Source organism: Saimiri boliviensis, chromosome 5 (assembly GCF_048565385.1).
Source record: "Saimiri boliviensis isolate mSaiBol1 chromosome 5, mSaiBol1.pri, whole genome shotgun sequence".
In the NCBI taxonomy this organism is placed as follows: domain Eukaryota; kingdom Metazoa; phylum Chordata; class Mammalia; order Primates; family Cebidae; genus Saimiri; species Saimiri boliviensis.
Window position 1 is genome coordinate 85,959,351 of NC_133453.1, and position 15,470 is coordinate 85,974,820.

The following is a 15,470-nucleotide window of genomic DNA, read 5'->3' on the forward strand; positions in this document are numbered from 1 at the left end:
TTCTGGGTTTATTAGATTAATTGATGCTTTATGTTTCAGACTGTCTTAAATCAAGAAATACATGAATGCTGAAAAATGAAAGTTCTCCAAGGTACAATCAATGTCATGAATATATATTAAAAGAATACATTTCTATGAATTTCTAAGCGAATAAAGCATGAGATGGGTGTGTTGGTTCACGCCTGTAATTTCAGCACTTTAGGAGGCTGAGTTGGGTGGATCACTTTTGGCCAGGAGTTCAAGATAAGCCTGGCCAACACGGCAAATCCCCCATCTCTATCAAAAAGACAAAAATTAGCTGAGTGTGGTGGTGTGTGCCTGTAATCTCAGCTACTGAGGAGGCTGAGGCAGGAGAATCCCTTGAACCAGGAGGTGGAGATCACGTCACTGCATTCCAACCTGGGTAACAGAGTGAAACTCCATCTCAAAAAGAAAACACACACACACACACACACACACACACACACACACACACACACAGAGAGAGAGAGAGAGAGAGAGAGAGAGAGAGAGAAAGAGAGAGAGAGAAAAAATAAGGCATGATCTCCAATGCTTAATGGTTCCTATTTCTTCTTTCAAAAGAATTATTATGATACTATGATTTTTTTAAATAACACAAAAGTCACAATGTAGGATATAGGAATGCCTGGCAGTGATTAGAATGATGCTTTAAATGCAGATGCAAATTTTCAGACTTGCCTTTAGCATTGGGTAAACAAGCAGATAGCCAATCATTTTAGAATTGTTTTTATGAAAGAAAACTGTAAATATGAATGTATTCTAGTAAATAAATTACACAGATGTTTAGCAAAAGTAACTGGAAATTCAATGCCGGTTGTCACATGATTTAAAACTGTATTCTAAATTTTCATCCATATGTGGCTGGCTATATATAAACCTATCAAATTTTGTATTGCACATGAGTAATTCACACTAAATACATTCTGACAGAGAAAAAAATCAGCTGAAGTTAGTTCACCTTTTTTCAACATGTAGCTGTTCACGACAGCAATGATAAAATCTCCCCCCATTTTTTTAGTCTTTTATCTTCATGCACACAAGGAAGCAGGGAACAAACCTGGCAGTATTTGCTGGGGAGAGTAGGCAACACGGAGAAGGGGACTTCTGGAGGGAAGTGAGTCACCAGAATATTCTAAAGGCATGTGGTTCATGAAGAAATCCCCAGTCAACAGATTAAATTTCTGTTTACAATCCTGGGGCTTAAAATACCCAGCATCAGCCTTTCATGCCACATGCCCGACTGGTTATGAACTCCTTTTCTGGTTATGAACTCTGTGCCCATTCCAGTGTTTGCCCTCCTCGGTGGAAGAACACAGCAAAAGCTGCGGGAAGTATCAAAAGTCCAATGAAGATGGTTTATCAAACATTTTCCTGGTGGCTAAAATTCCTTTAAAAGGAGATAGAGTCCCTACTTTTATAATTCATAATGAAACCTAACATGTAAAATTAAAAAAATAAAACCTGTCATGGGGAAGTAATGAACTCTCTAAGGAGTAAACAGACTCTCAACGCTGCCTGTAAAACAGAATTACTCCTAAAATATTCTGATTCTAGGACCTAAAATATTCTGATTCTAGATCAACTGGATCAGAATCTCTGGGGGAGGGACCCAAGGAGTGGTACTTTGGAAAGTTCCCCTAGCTGTAAGGTCTAGTCAAGGTTTACAAGCAGAGCTGTAAACCACTCTGTTTCTGTTAAATTTGTACAGACTTGTACAGTTTCCCATTTATTATCTCATTTGATCTTTATTAGCAATGCAATGAATTACAGTTCAGAGACTGGTATCATTATTTTACAAATAAAAAAACTTGGAAATACTGAGAAGTTATGAAACCACCTCCAATAGCACAGTGTGTAGATTTTAAGATCAGAAAAAGGGAGCAGAATACAAGGTAGGTAAATGGGTAAATCTGAAGGGGTTTGATGACAGATACTCCCAGAACCTAGGAGGCCTGTGTAGAACAATGAGACTGATGTTACCAAAGACAAATTTAGTTTCCATTTCTGTTTCCACCATAATTGCTATGAAGCCAGAACCTATATGGTCCATCACAGAATACTGATGAGAATGGAAAGTTGGCAAACCACAAGACACCACAATACACAAAGCACCTGCAAGCTGGGTTCCTTGAGAACCAGTTCTGGGCTGGCCTTTACTCTCCTACTATTCCTAGCTACTGCCTAACAAATATATTTTTGAATGTCTGAATCAAAGTAAAAATTTAAATTACCCCCCCAAAATTATACCTTTCCAAAATCGTAAATATGATTCTTAAATTTTATCCTGTTCCTTGTTTGTCAATCAATTTTATTTCTTTTTTGCTTCAACCCAATTAAGTTCATTTATAGGTGGAATTCACAGGCTGAGCAGAGAAGCAGCATCCAATCCTTACTAATTTCTAAAAATTGCCCTCATGTGAAGCTGACAGGTATTTTTGACTATCTACTTCCCTTTCTGTTGTCCCTTGGCAAATGGTGTGCCATAGTAATTCTATTCTGGACTCAAAAACAGAACAGTGTTCTCTTACTTACAGATATTTACTAACAGTGGTGGCATCTGAATATGAGTAATGGTCTAGTACCTTACCAATCATATGGACAGTGCCCCCACTATCCCACCACCCCAATGCATGCCCAAAGACCTCAAACTACAACTTGAATCCACACAAAATTCATGTTGGATTTGGTAGGTTCTTCTGAAAATAGCAGCTTCTGAAATGGCGTCTTGCATTGTATTTACCCCCAAATGTCTGAAGATTCTGGCCTATACATGCAATTTTCAAAGTGTCTTTATCACAATTCCTACAACAGCAGCAAATTTCTTGGGGTATTTAGTCTCAAGAGTATTAGAAAGAGGCCATGAATTCCTATATCTATTCCCACCTTTGCCAAAAAAAAAACTTGATAAAATTCATTATCTTTTTATGATAAAACCTCTCCATAAAGTAAGTATAAAAAGAATGTACCTCAACACAATAAAGGCCATATATGACAAATCCATAGCCAACATCATTATCAACTGTGAAAAATTAAAAGCTTTTTCCTCCAAGATCAGGACCAAGGTAAGGATGCCTACTCTTACCACTTCTATTCAACATAGTACAAGAAATTCTAGCCAGAGAAAATAGGCAAGAGAAAGAAAGAAAATGCATTTAAACTGCAAAATAACTTAACTGTCTGAAGGCAATATGACCTCATACATAGAAAACCATAAATACTCCATCCAAAAACTGTTACAAAGAATGAATACATTCAACATGTTTAATAAAGTGGCAGGATACAAAATCAACATACAAAAATAAGTAGTGGTTCTCTACACTAACAATAAATTTTCCAAAAAAAGAAATAAAGGAAATGGTCTCATTTATAATAGCTAAACTAAATAATAATAATATACTTAAGAGTAAATTTTACCAAGGAGGTGAAAGACCTGTACACTAAAAAATATAAAACATTGATGAAAAAAATGGAAGAAAATGCAAGTAAGTGGAAAGATATCTGGTGTTCATGAATTGCCAGAATTAATACTGTAAAAATGGCCATGTTACCCAAAAAAGTTTACAGATTCAATGCAAACCCTATGAAAATTCCAATGACATTTTTCAGAAATAGATAAAACAATTATAAAATTTTTATGGAACTATGAATGACACCAAATGACCAAAGCAATCTTCAGCAAGAACAAAACTGGAGGCATCATACTACCTGACTCCAAAATATACTACAAAGCCATAGTAATCAAAAAACATGGTATCAGCATTTTTAAAAAGACATACAAAGCAATAGTATAGACAGCCCAGAAATTCATGCATTTACAGTCAGTGGACTTTCTGCAAAGGAACCAAGAACACACATCTACATCTAAAAAAGGATAAGCTCTTCAATAAATGGTGTTGGAACAACTGAATATCTTTAGAGGAAGCAGAATAATCTCATACCATATATTAAAAAAAAACTCAAAATGAATTGAAGTCTCAGCTATAAGGTGTGAAGTTGTAAAACTACTAGAAGAATACACAGGGGGAAATTTCCATTATGTTAGTCTGGATGACGACTTTTCTGCCTATGAACTCAAAAGCAAAAATAGACAAATGGGATTACATAAAACTAAAAAGCTTCTGCATAGCCAATCAACAGAGTGAAGAGACAACTTTTGGAATGTGAAAATAATATTCACAAACCATATATCTGATAAGGGTTTAATATCTAAAATATGTAAGGAAATCAAAACAATAGTAAAAAACGAAAACAAAATCCTCATTTAAAAATAGACAAAGAATCTGTATAGACATATCTCAAAAGAAGATATACAAATGGTTAACAAGTAGTAAGTGAAACAATGTTCAATATCACAGGGAAATACAAATTAAAACCACAGTGAGCTCACACCTGTTAGAATTGTTATTATCAAAATGACAAAAGATAACATGTTGATGAGGATGGGGAGAAAAGAGAGCTGCTGCACACTGCTGGTGGGAATGTAAATTAGTACAGCCGTTATGAAAAATAGTATAGAAATGGCTCAATAAACAAAAAGTATAACGTAACTGCCATATGATCCAGGAATACCATTACTGGGTTCATATCCAAAGAATGAGAAATTGATATGTCAATGAAATACCTGTACTTCCATGTTCATTGAAATCTTATTCATAATAGCCAACATATAGAATCAACCTAAGCATTTATCAGCAAATTAACAGAAAAACAAAATATGATATACTACACACACACACACACACACACACACACACACACACACAGAGGAATACTATTCAACCTTATAAAAGAAGGAAATCCTGTCATTTGTGACAATATGGATAAACCTGGAGGACATTACATTAAGTAAAATAAGCTAGAAACAGAAAGACAAAGACCACATAACCTCACTTATATGTGGACTTTTAGAACTCATAGAAGCAGAGAACTGGAGTGGTGGATGAGATGAAGAGATCTTGGTCCAAAGGATACAGTTTCATTTAGGCAGGAAAAAAAAGTTCAAGGGATCTACTGTACAACACTATGACTAAAGTTAGTAACAATGTACATATTCTATTCTTAAAAATTGCTGACAGAGTAGATTTTAACTCTTCTCACCACAAAAAGATAATAAACATGTAAGGTAATGTACACATTAGCTTAAATTAGCCATTTCACAATGTGTGTATGTGTGTATATATATATATGTGTATATATATATATATATATATATACACACACACATATATTTATATATATATCAAAACAATGTGTACACAATACATATACACAAATTTTGTCAATTCCATAAATAAAATTATTTTAAAATAATAATTTAAAAATTCTTAAGGAGCTAGATGTTCATGGGAGGAAACCTTGTGAGAAATGTATACTTTCTTTTTTTTTTTTTTTTTTTTTTTTTTGAGACAGAGTTTCATGCTGTCCCCTAGGCTGGAGTGCAGTGGCGCGATCTCAGCTCACTGCAACCTCCACTTCCCTGGTTTAGGTGATTCTTGTGCCCCACCTAGCCTCTCAAGCAGGTGGGAAAGTCTCATTCTGGTCCCCCCAGGCTGGAGTGCAGTGGCATAATCACAGCTCACTGCATCCTCGACCTCCTGGACTCAGATGATCCTCCCACCTTAGGCCCCTAAGTGGCATGCACCACCATACATCCCTGGCTAATTTATCCTCTTGTAAAGACAGGCTTTCATCATGTTGCCCAGGCTGGTCCCAAACTTCTGGCCTGAAGCTATCTGCCCACCTTGGCTTCCCAAAATGCTGAGATTACAGGTGTGAGCAGCCAGGCCCAGCCAGTACTCTTAATTTAATTAATTATCATAAGCTTGGTTATTTCAAAATTTTGTAATTAATATCAGTGTGATCATCATGATTTTAATTTTTCCAATAACCATCAATTCAAGTACAATATCTTTTTCTACCAATATCCTTCATTCATCTTTCCAAAATTGTTCCAACGATTTGGGTAAATAATCTCTCTCAGCCGTGTTCTAGAGAGATGACTTAGAGAGCTATATTCCTAAGACATAAAATTATGCTCCACAACCTCCGAAAGAGTAGCTTTTATAAATTGGTATCTATGTAGTCTTGATTCAAAGTAATGACACTGGTTTGAAGAATTGTCATCAGCAAATAAGAAGTTTAAGAAAAACTCAAAATATTTGCTTACATAAAAAATGTTAAGGCTCCAAATACATAGTCCTTAGCAATACACTTTGTTTTCCTGTCCATTTCTATTAAACTCCAGATGCTTCAGACAGTCTCTTCACAAATATTTCCCTGTACATCCAGCCTCCATATTAAGCATTGTTTTCTTTTTCACCCTTCTGCAATTCCATCACTGTATGCTATAGATGGACCCAACATCTCTCATGTCAATTAAAAACACTCTCTCTAAAGGAGTTGAGAGAGTGAGCAAAATTCGACTATCACAGAATTCTAGAGAGAAGAAAGTGGGGAATCTACCCATGTTGATTCTTTTTTTTTTTTTTAATTGCATTTTAGGTTTTGGGGTACATGTGAAGAACAGGCAAGATTGTTGCATAGGTACACACATGGCAGTGTGGTTTGCTGCCTCCCGTCCCCTCACCTGTATCTGTCATTTCTCCCCATGCTATCTCTTCCCACCTCCCCACCCCCCGTCCCTCCCCCATTTCCCCCCAATGGACCCCAGTGTGTAATGCTCCCCTCCCTCTGTCCATGTGTTCTCATTGTTCAACACCTGCCTATGAGTGAGAACATGCGGTGTTTGATTTTCTGCTCTTGTGTCAGTTTGCTGAGAATGATGGTTTCCAGGTTCATCCATGTCCCTACAAAGGACACGAACTCATCGTTTTTGATGGCTGCATAATATTCCATGGTGTATATGTACCACATTTTCCCTGTCCAGTCTATCATTGATGGGCATTTGGGTTGGTTCCAGGTCTTTGCTATTGTAAACAGTGCTGCAACGAACATTCGTGTGCATGTGTCTTTATAGTACCCATGTTTATTCTTATTGCATCAAACTAGGGGAGTGCAAACTAAAGCACAATTTGAAGTACTGTTTCTTCTACTTACCTGTTCCTTAGTAACCAACCCACTTTACCTTCTTCATATAAAATTTCAGTAACAGTAATTCGAGAACACATTAGTTGTTTCCGAACAACTTGTGGAATGTAGCCCTCCCAAGCTCTAAAACAACTGTGGAATCCAGGAATAGCTGTAGAAGATTGCCTCAATTGGAGACCTCCTGGTAGCAACTGTGGCTGTTCTAAGCACCACAGGATGATATTAGAGGGTGGATGGGTAATGCAAATCTTGTGAAATTGTTAAGGATAAAATGAAAACAAAAGAAATAGTCTAATGCTGTAGGGACACTTCCAATGGGCAGACAGCTGAAATGCTACAAATATGGAAAAGAAAATGAACAATTCAGGTATAAAAATTGAAAGAAGTTGAATGAAATTTGATTCAATGCCAATGGGCAACAATAGATCTCCATTCGGCCTTCAAGATCTACTCCTTGCCTTTTCCCACCAAGCTCTGCTCCAAAGGGCTGATCTGTATTCACTATGTACACAAGCTCCCTTGCATTTTGGCTTCCCATTGGGTTTTCCAAAGAGAAACAGGAATGGGAAATCACTGGATGGTAAGAGAGAGAAACTGGCTAAAGTTTTTGTTTTTCCAGCTCTCTCCTGTCAGGTCCCTATGATTCTGCTGCATCTTCTAAAAAGACTATGGGGGCTGTCAGATAGCCTTGCCTGTGAAGTTTCTCATTCTGGTTTCTTCCTTGCCCATTCAGGTCTGGGTTGACTAACAGTTCCTATTATTGCTAGCCCTTTAGTACTGCAATATCCCTTGTCAATTTCCCTATAAGTCCCATTCATTCTTTTATAAGTGGTTTTTTCATTAAATTTCCCTTGAGTATCTAGTTTAAGTGTGCCGTTTCCTGGGCACAGCCTAGTTCAGAATTCTTTAAAGGAAACAAAAGATTACTATGCTCTGAAACAACATTGCAAATAATTTCTCAACAAAATTATTTTTCTTGTTCTTATCACATATCATCTTCCTACAATTTTCTCTCATCAATATTCCTTACATTATGTCATATCCTCCTCTATCCAGGCTAAAGGAAGAAATTTGGTCACATGAAATACAAAAAAAAGCAACCTTATTCAAAATTCTATTATTTGGATTTGGATTGCATTATATCTTTTGGTATGGAGTGGGGAATATACTTCTCTTCAAAGATGTCTTATGTTTGTGCTCTAAAATCGGCTTGCTTTTGAGGGTTGAGAGTAAAGTGGACAGCCCATTAGACTGTAAGAAAAAAAAATCTATTCTGATATGAAAATGTGACTCTAATTTTAATAAAGTATTGATCTTACCTTCTGGTAACATATTCATGAATACAGAAACATAATTATTTGAAAAATATCAGGGAAGCTTCCAACATTCCCAAATTGTCTCTCTCCTGCAAGTGCTAGACTGCTTGAAAGGTTTTCATTAGTTATTCCATGGGTTTGGTTAAGCATTATCTCATCTTTCTGTCCTCTGTTCTTTTCTTTGCAGGTACATTTTTCTGGATGGTAGAAAGCATAAAAAGAACCACTAACAGCTTAAAGTGAATTTTCTATTGGATCCTTTCTTGTCATCAAGAGTAAGGAATTTGGAGTGCCTAAGAGAATAGGGGTTTGTAAATGTGAGAAGCTGGACTAGCAACCAGAGAAGACAAATACAATTGTTCATTAATTCTTGCTAACATTGAGTTCACTATGACATAGGAGATCACCACTCTTATAGTATTTGTCTGCACTTAGGTAACTGTAAGACCTAAAAATGTCTTTAAGAACTGAATCTTTAATAGTGGAATATCAGTCCCAATGACAGATGGTTTAAGCAGGAGGTGTCATGTGATCTTCAGTCCTTGTCACGGAGGTGACCTGATAGTCTGTAGATGTGTACATCTGCCTTTGAGTGTCAGTATGATCTGCATAGATTCTCTGCACAATTACACACTCATTTGTACACTTTCAACTCACGTTCCACAGTTAAACTCACAGACAGCCTAAGCATCAAGGAAGGAAAAAAGTAATCAAATTTAGAAATAATAGGAGTGATATATAAAGAACCACAATAACAACAGAAGCAGCGATAACAAAACCTGGGTCATGGCAGAAAGAAGGCACGCCTTTAATTCTCTGAGATAACCTGCTCATTTATATGAGTACATTCCAACTTTCTCCTAAATTACATGCTCAGAACCAGCCTACTTTAGCTGCAAGAACTCCTTTATGCCCAGGTGTGTATTCTATTCTTGAATCATAACGTTTTTTCTCTCCATTGGATTTGTTGAATCATGCAGTTTGAAAGATTTTTCTAATTCAAACCTCTTTTCAGTCAGCACATTGTGACACCTTCATTCACAGAGACCTGCTCTTGCTGTCTACAAAAGGAATATTTAACTATGCCCTAAACTCAGCACATCCACTATTGTTAGCCTCAGCAACGGCACTGCAACAATTTAGTCCTTTAATAGAGTGCTGAATGACTGCCTATTATTTACTTTTTTTTTCAATTAGTATCATTTGCGAAACTGAAATTTTGCTTGCTAAATCAGTCAGCTCATCCTTATACGTTGTACTAAAGTTAGTGCCTAACGGTTCACATTTATCACTTCAGAGACAAATATAATGGACCACATTTCTAAATTTTTACTGCATGTCTCTATCTTGTCAATTCCTTAAGGGAGTATTTTTCTCCCTCCCTATTGTGTGCTGAATACACAGTTAAAAGTCTTCCTTTCAAAACTACTCTGCAACTTTATGCCTCTTCCAGTTTTCTCTTTATAAACGTTCAGGTAATTTTTCAGATTTTCATATCTTAAATTATCCTCACTGCTTCATAGTTGCAAATAGAAAAATAAAGATCTCCTTTGGGTTGACATTTAAGGGTTTGTTATTCTGTCTTTGATATATGAGCTTAATGCTCATTAACACTAAAACGAACCAGCTGAGAGAAGAAAAAAAGCAGCTGCCTTCAAAGATCCTGGAATAAATAATGTAACACAGTCTCTTCTTTTCTTCCTCACTAAAATGATATTAACAAATTCCACATTTCTTCAAAGTAAGCTTTTAAAAGTTTAATACTGTGTGCTTTCACTTTTCAAAGGTGTGCTAATGCCATCCTAGTCTGATTGCTTTGTTAGGAATTCTTTTTCCTCTAAGTAGATATAATATGTCCTCTTCCATCCTATCTTTATATGTGTGCTTTAAGATTGATTTTAAAAGATTTCAAAGCACCAAGAATTTGAAATTAAATATAAAGCATGTGATCCTATGGGAAATACCATGATTCTCCTGTGATTTAGGGAGCTCCACTAGTAGGTAATTTTTTTTTTAAAGAAAAACATTTAACATGAGTATTTAAATTGATGTTTTTTCTTAATAAAAAAAATTTAGAATCCATTTCTGCTCTGTATCTTTACAAGTTTTATTTCCAGGTACATTCAGTTCTCTTTTCTATCATAATATTTTTGACCGAAGTGAAAATATGCTGTCTCTTCAAGAAACTAGTAGAAACAGTTTGCTTATCTGGCCCTTTAAATCACACCCTTTCATTGCACATCGGCCAGGAATATATCCTGCAACATGAGTATAATGGTAATTTCATTTAGCATTTAACAGGTGACCTGTCATGTATGAATCACATACTGGAAGCAGTATAAATCTGCTGTTTTCTGTCTCCATTATGAACTTCTATTTACTAAAACAACTTTAAAAACTGGAATTTATGGACAATCGAAACAGTTGAACTTTCTGAAACAAATATTAAATTCATAAAAGGAATAAGAAAGTTGTCAATTTTGCAAGGTGGGTGCCAATTATCAGAAATATTTTCTTAATATCTTAAGCTCCACAGTTAGCCTTCCATTCACTATTATAGTTTTGGAAAAAGAAACGCTCTAGGAACGGGAGGTACAGGTACCTGTGTTGGTTGATAACTTCAATTCACTCCTGGAATCCCCTTTCTAGAATTTTCCACTTACTCAAATTCTCTTTCCTCAAGTTTCAGTTCTTAATGCTGATCAGGATTATTGCAGGGTTCAGTTTTGTGTAGCAGACTGAAGGCAGAGATAACAAGATAGCTAGGGTTTTCCTATCTGATGGGCCTCACTCCTGCAGTCTGGAGAGTGGAGTAGCATTTTCCATAAGCTTGTTGGACACACAGTCAAAGACTGAGTGGGTGCGGTAATGTAGCCTTTGACCCTTCCTATGCCAAACCTAGAAACAAGTGTTCAGCTGAGTTGATTCAGGGAAAATCAAAAGTCAAATGTATTAAGTCTCTACTGTTTCTACTTCCATCTGAGGAGACATTTTATTAGCCTTCAACCTTGAGGTTTATACCAGTATGTCTGATCCTTCAGTGTGACATACTGGGAATCTTCTTATGATGTGGATCCTGATCCAGCATGTCTGGAATTTGGCTCAAGATTCTGCATATCTCGCAGAGAAACTCCCAGGTGATGCTGGTGCTGGTAAGATGCTGGTCCATAGATCACACTTTGAGTAGCAAGGGACTTCAGAGTCTTAGAAGTTCTTGAACTTTGGTGTGCAAAAGAATTCCCTGGGGAACTTACTTAAAATGAAGAATTCCAAATTCCATACCCAGAGGATCTGAGGTGGAGCACAGGATTCTATTTTTTAAAGTACTCCAGGTGTTTAGGTTTCACAGCATCATTGGTAGATTACTACTGAAGAAAGACAAGTTCAGGGTGTGCTGGTTTCAGCTTTGGACAAAGCATTAATCCAAGGTGCCAATTTGACTTTACAACATCCTAAGACCGTTATGTGAGATAAGCAATTTAACATCTCTTAGGCATCATCCCCAAGATTATTAAATGGGGTTCATGATATCTTCTGCACTGGTGTCCCAGCATTGCTTTGAGGTACTAATGAGATCAGTATGCTTGCAGGTGATACAAATGTAAGTTATCTGGCAACCCTGTGTAATCATCCTAGAGTCACTTGATATCAAGACTCTGTCATCACCTTCTTCCTGATATGGTGCCAGCTCCACTTTTCCATCCTCTGAAATATTCAGAGAGGATCACGGTAATATGCTCTGAAGGAGTCCTGGAACATCACCAGGAGAGTCCATCAAAGAAGCGGGCTTCACCTGTGTCTATTTAAAGTTGACTATGCTTCAGGTTAGGACAATTTGAGATGCAAATTTAAATCTATAAAGCTCCAGTTTCCTAAGAGATCACTTTTCTCTTCACAGTCCAATAAGATCTTTGTTCTTTTTTTTGTTCTTGGAGTCTAAAGCTTTGGTTTAGAGACCTGTAACATCCAGTGAAAAAACTTTTTTTTCTTCTCCAACTAGTAGAAAAAAAGGATGAGTGACAGTGCTTGCATCAGATGTGTCTCTGAGGCAAAAGGGTTGATGATGTTTTCGGTAAATTAAAAACAATGCAAGTGTCAAGTGATACTCCAGCTTTTCTATTTCTTCCATTTCATTGAACATCTATTCAATCCTGTAGTTCCATCCACCAACAGAAAATATCCTTTCATCTTTCCAAGTGCATCCTCCTCCAGCTCCAGCTCCCTCACATTCAACATCTGTTGTTTATTCAAGACGCAAGAAATTTCCTTTGGGGAGAGATCATAATTCAAAGACACGTCAGTGCACAACCCCTTGGAAATAATGAGCTGAGCCAATGCAAAATTCGAAATATCAATTTTAAATATAAAATAAGTAAATTCAATATGTTAAACTGTACTCCACAGTATCTGAATCCACATTCACACTAAGATTATGGATGCACACAAATGCACATTTTTTTTTAAATCCATTATAACTGAAAAGATTTTTTCATGCAAATTTTTTACTGAACTCAGCTGGTTTGTGAGTCTCTGTAAAACTTAAAGGAAGCAAGGTGACTCCTGGTAACCTGAGTAGTGAGAAGGACTTCAGCGAAGTTTCTCCCATCCTACACACTTGCCACTCACCTGCCTGCACCTAAACTCCAAATATCTTCCCCACCAGACTGATTTCCAGAATTTTAACATTAGTAAGTCTTTCCTTGGAGTTAAAAAAGAAAAAAATAGGCCAGGTGCAGTGGCTTATGCCTGTAATCCCAGCACTCTGGGAAGCCCAGGCAAATAGACTGCCCAGAAGTTGAAGACAAGCCTGGGTAACATGGTGAAACCTTGTCTCTAAAAAACAAACAAACAAACAAAACACACAGACACGCACACAAAAATTAGCTGGACAATGTGGTACATGCCTATAGTCCTAGCTACTCCGGAGGCGGAGATGGAAGGATTGTTTGAGCCTGGGAGGTAGAAGATTGCTTGAGCTCCAGAGGTCAAGACTGCAGTGAGCCATGATTGCCTAGATGACAGAGTGAGACCCTGTCACACACACACATAACAACAACAACAACAACAAAACACACAAAAAAGGTAACATGTTAATCTTTGTCAGTTACTGGTCCCTCCATATGATTAAATCTACATTTTTCAACAAGGATATCCATACTGGTTTCCTATTGCTACAATGATGAATTAGCACAAATTTAGCAGCTTAAAACACAGATTTCTTTTCTTACAGTTCTGGAGATGAGAAGTCCAAAATGGGTTTGGCTAAGCTAAAATTAAGCTGTTGCAGGGCAGCATTTCTCCTGGAGAGTCCAGGAGAAAATTGATTTTCTTGACTTGCCTAGTGTGTGGAGGCCACCTGCATCCCTTGGTCCCTTCCTACATCTTCCAATGGCATCTTCAAATCTCCCCCCCAACACACACACATGCATCCCTGCTTCCATATTCATATCTTCTCTGACCCTGCCTTCCTCTTTCATCTTTTAAGGATCCCTCTGATTACATTAGCCAATCCAGATTGACTTGTATTATTATAAGGTAATCTCTCAATCTTGAGGTCCTTCCACATCTACAAAGTGCATTTTGCCAAATGAAGTAATCTATTTACAGGTTTCAAGGATTAGGATGTAGAAAACTTATCCATTATTCTGCCTACCGCTGGATCCAGAAAGCAACCATATAAAAAGGGGTTGGTTTTGATAGTAAGCACAGGAAATAAAGAAGTTAGATGTAAATACTTGGATGAAAATGGATTGGACACAAAGGAAGATATTAAGCAGCTGGAAGAGAGAGGGTATGACCAAATTAGGGAAAAAAAGCCTTAACGAAAAAACATATACAGTGATGAAGATAAACTCCATCCGCTTCACCAAAGCTCTGCAACAAAATAAAAAATATGTAGGTGGTAAGCACAAATGTGCTGGTGATTACATGTACATGGACATACATACACACACACAGAAATATCTGATGTGAATTCTGCCTTTTGATGGTGGCATTATAGGTAACTTTTTTTTCTTTCTGTAATTTTTGTTAATTCCACCTTCTAAATATTCTCCCCCACTTGCTGTGAACTGCCCAAGCCCTGGTGCATCCCTTTTCCCTGGGATTACTACAGTTGCCTCTGAAATCATCTCTTTGCTTTCAAATTTGCTCCTTTAATTCCTTCTCCAAACATCATCCAAAAGTATCAATCTGATCTGCTGCCTCTCTACTCCCAACTGCTCCTGCAACGTCAGCTCTCTGATGGCTGTTCTCACACTCTGTGCCTGTCATACTGAACTTCTTCATAATCCTTGAAGCCAGACCTCCTGCCATGTTCTCCCACAGTAGCCTGAATACTTTTCCTACTGTTTCGCACTGTCTCGATTATTTGTGAGACTGTATCTCCATAAGGGCGTTGTTATTATAAATCCAGCTTTTAACATGATTCCCAGCAAATAAGAGTTCTTAGTAAATGTGTTGAATTAACAAATGCACGACTTTAAACTGAAATTATAGACAAGACACCATTTCTTCTTTTCTCAGCCAAGATCTTAGATGGTACTTTTGCCCTGTTGACCCCCTTGCCACCTACTGCCTCCAGGAGAGAAACTTGGAGGTTAAATAGCTAAATGGTTCATATCCTTTGGCCTACAGTGATGTCCTTCAGAAAACTACTCATTGGAGTGACATATAAATTACTAATGATATATGAACTATGATTACATTCATTTGAAACACGGATAGAAGTGTAACCAAGCACAGAAATACTTGTAGAGAAATCAAAGATAGTTTTGTTATGAGCTGGCACTGTAGATAGGGCATTTCCTTTTTTAAAATGCTTTTTGTTTCATACATCTCCTTTCAGGGAAGGTACTGCTACTATTCATAGTGAACTGACTAGACAGAGCACTGCACACGCATGTGAAGACACACACAAAGACACACCCCCACACAGTTCAATTCAAATGGTAGGTATTTTTGCTTCATGTTTCCAGACAATTCATATTTGTATACACAGTTGAAAGTTTTAACACTATTTCTTGGTCCATAGGAAGTTTTTTTTTTCCTTTTTGAATATATGTAGTCTGGCAGCAAATATCTAAA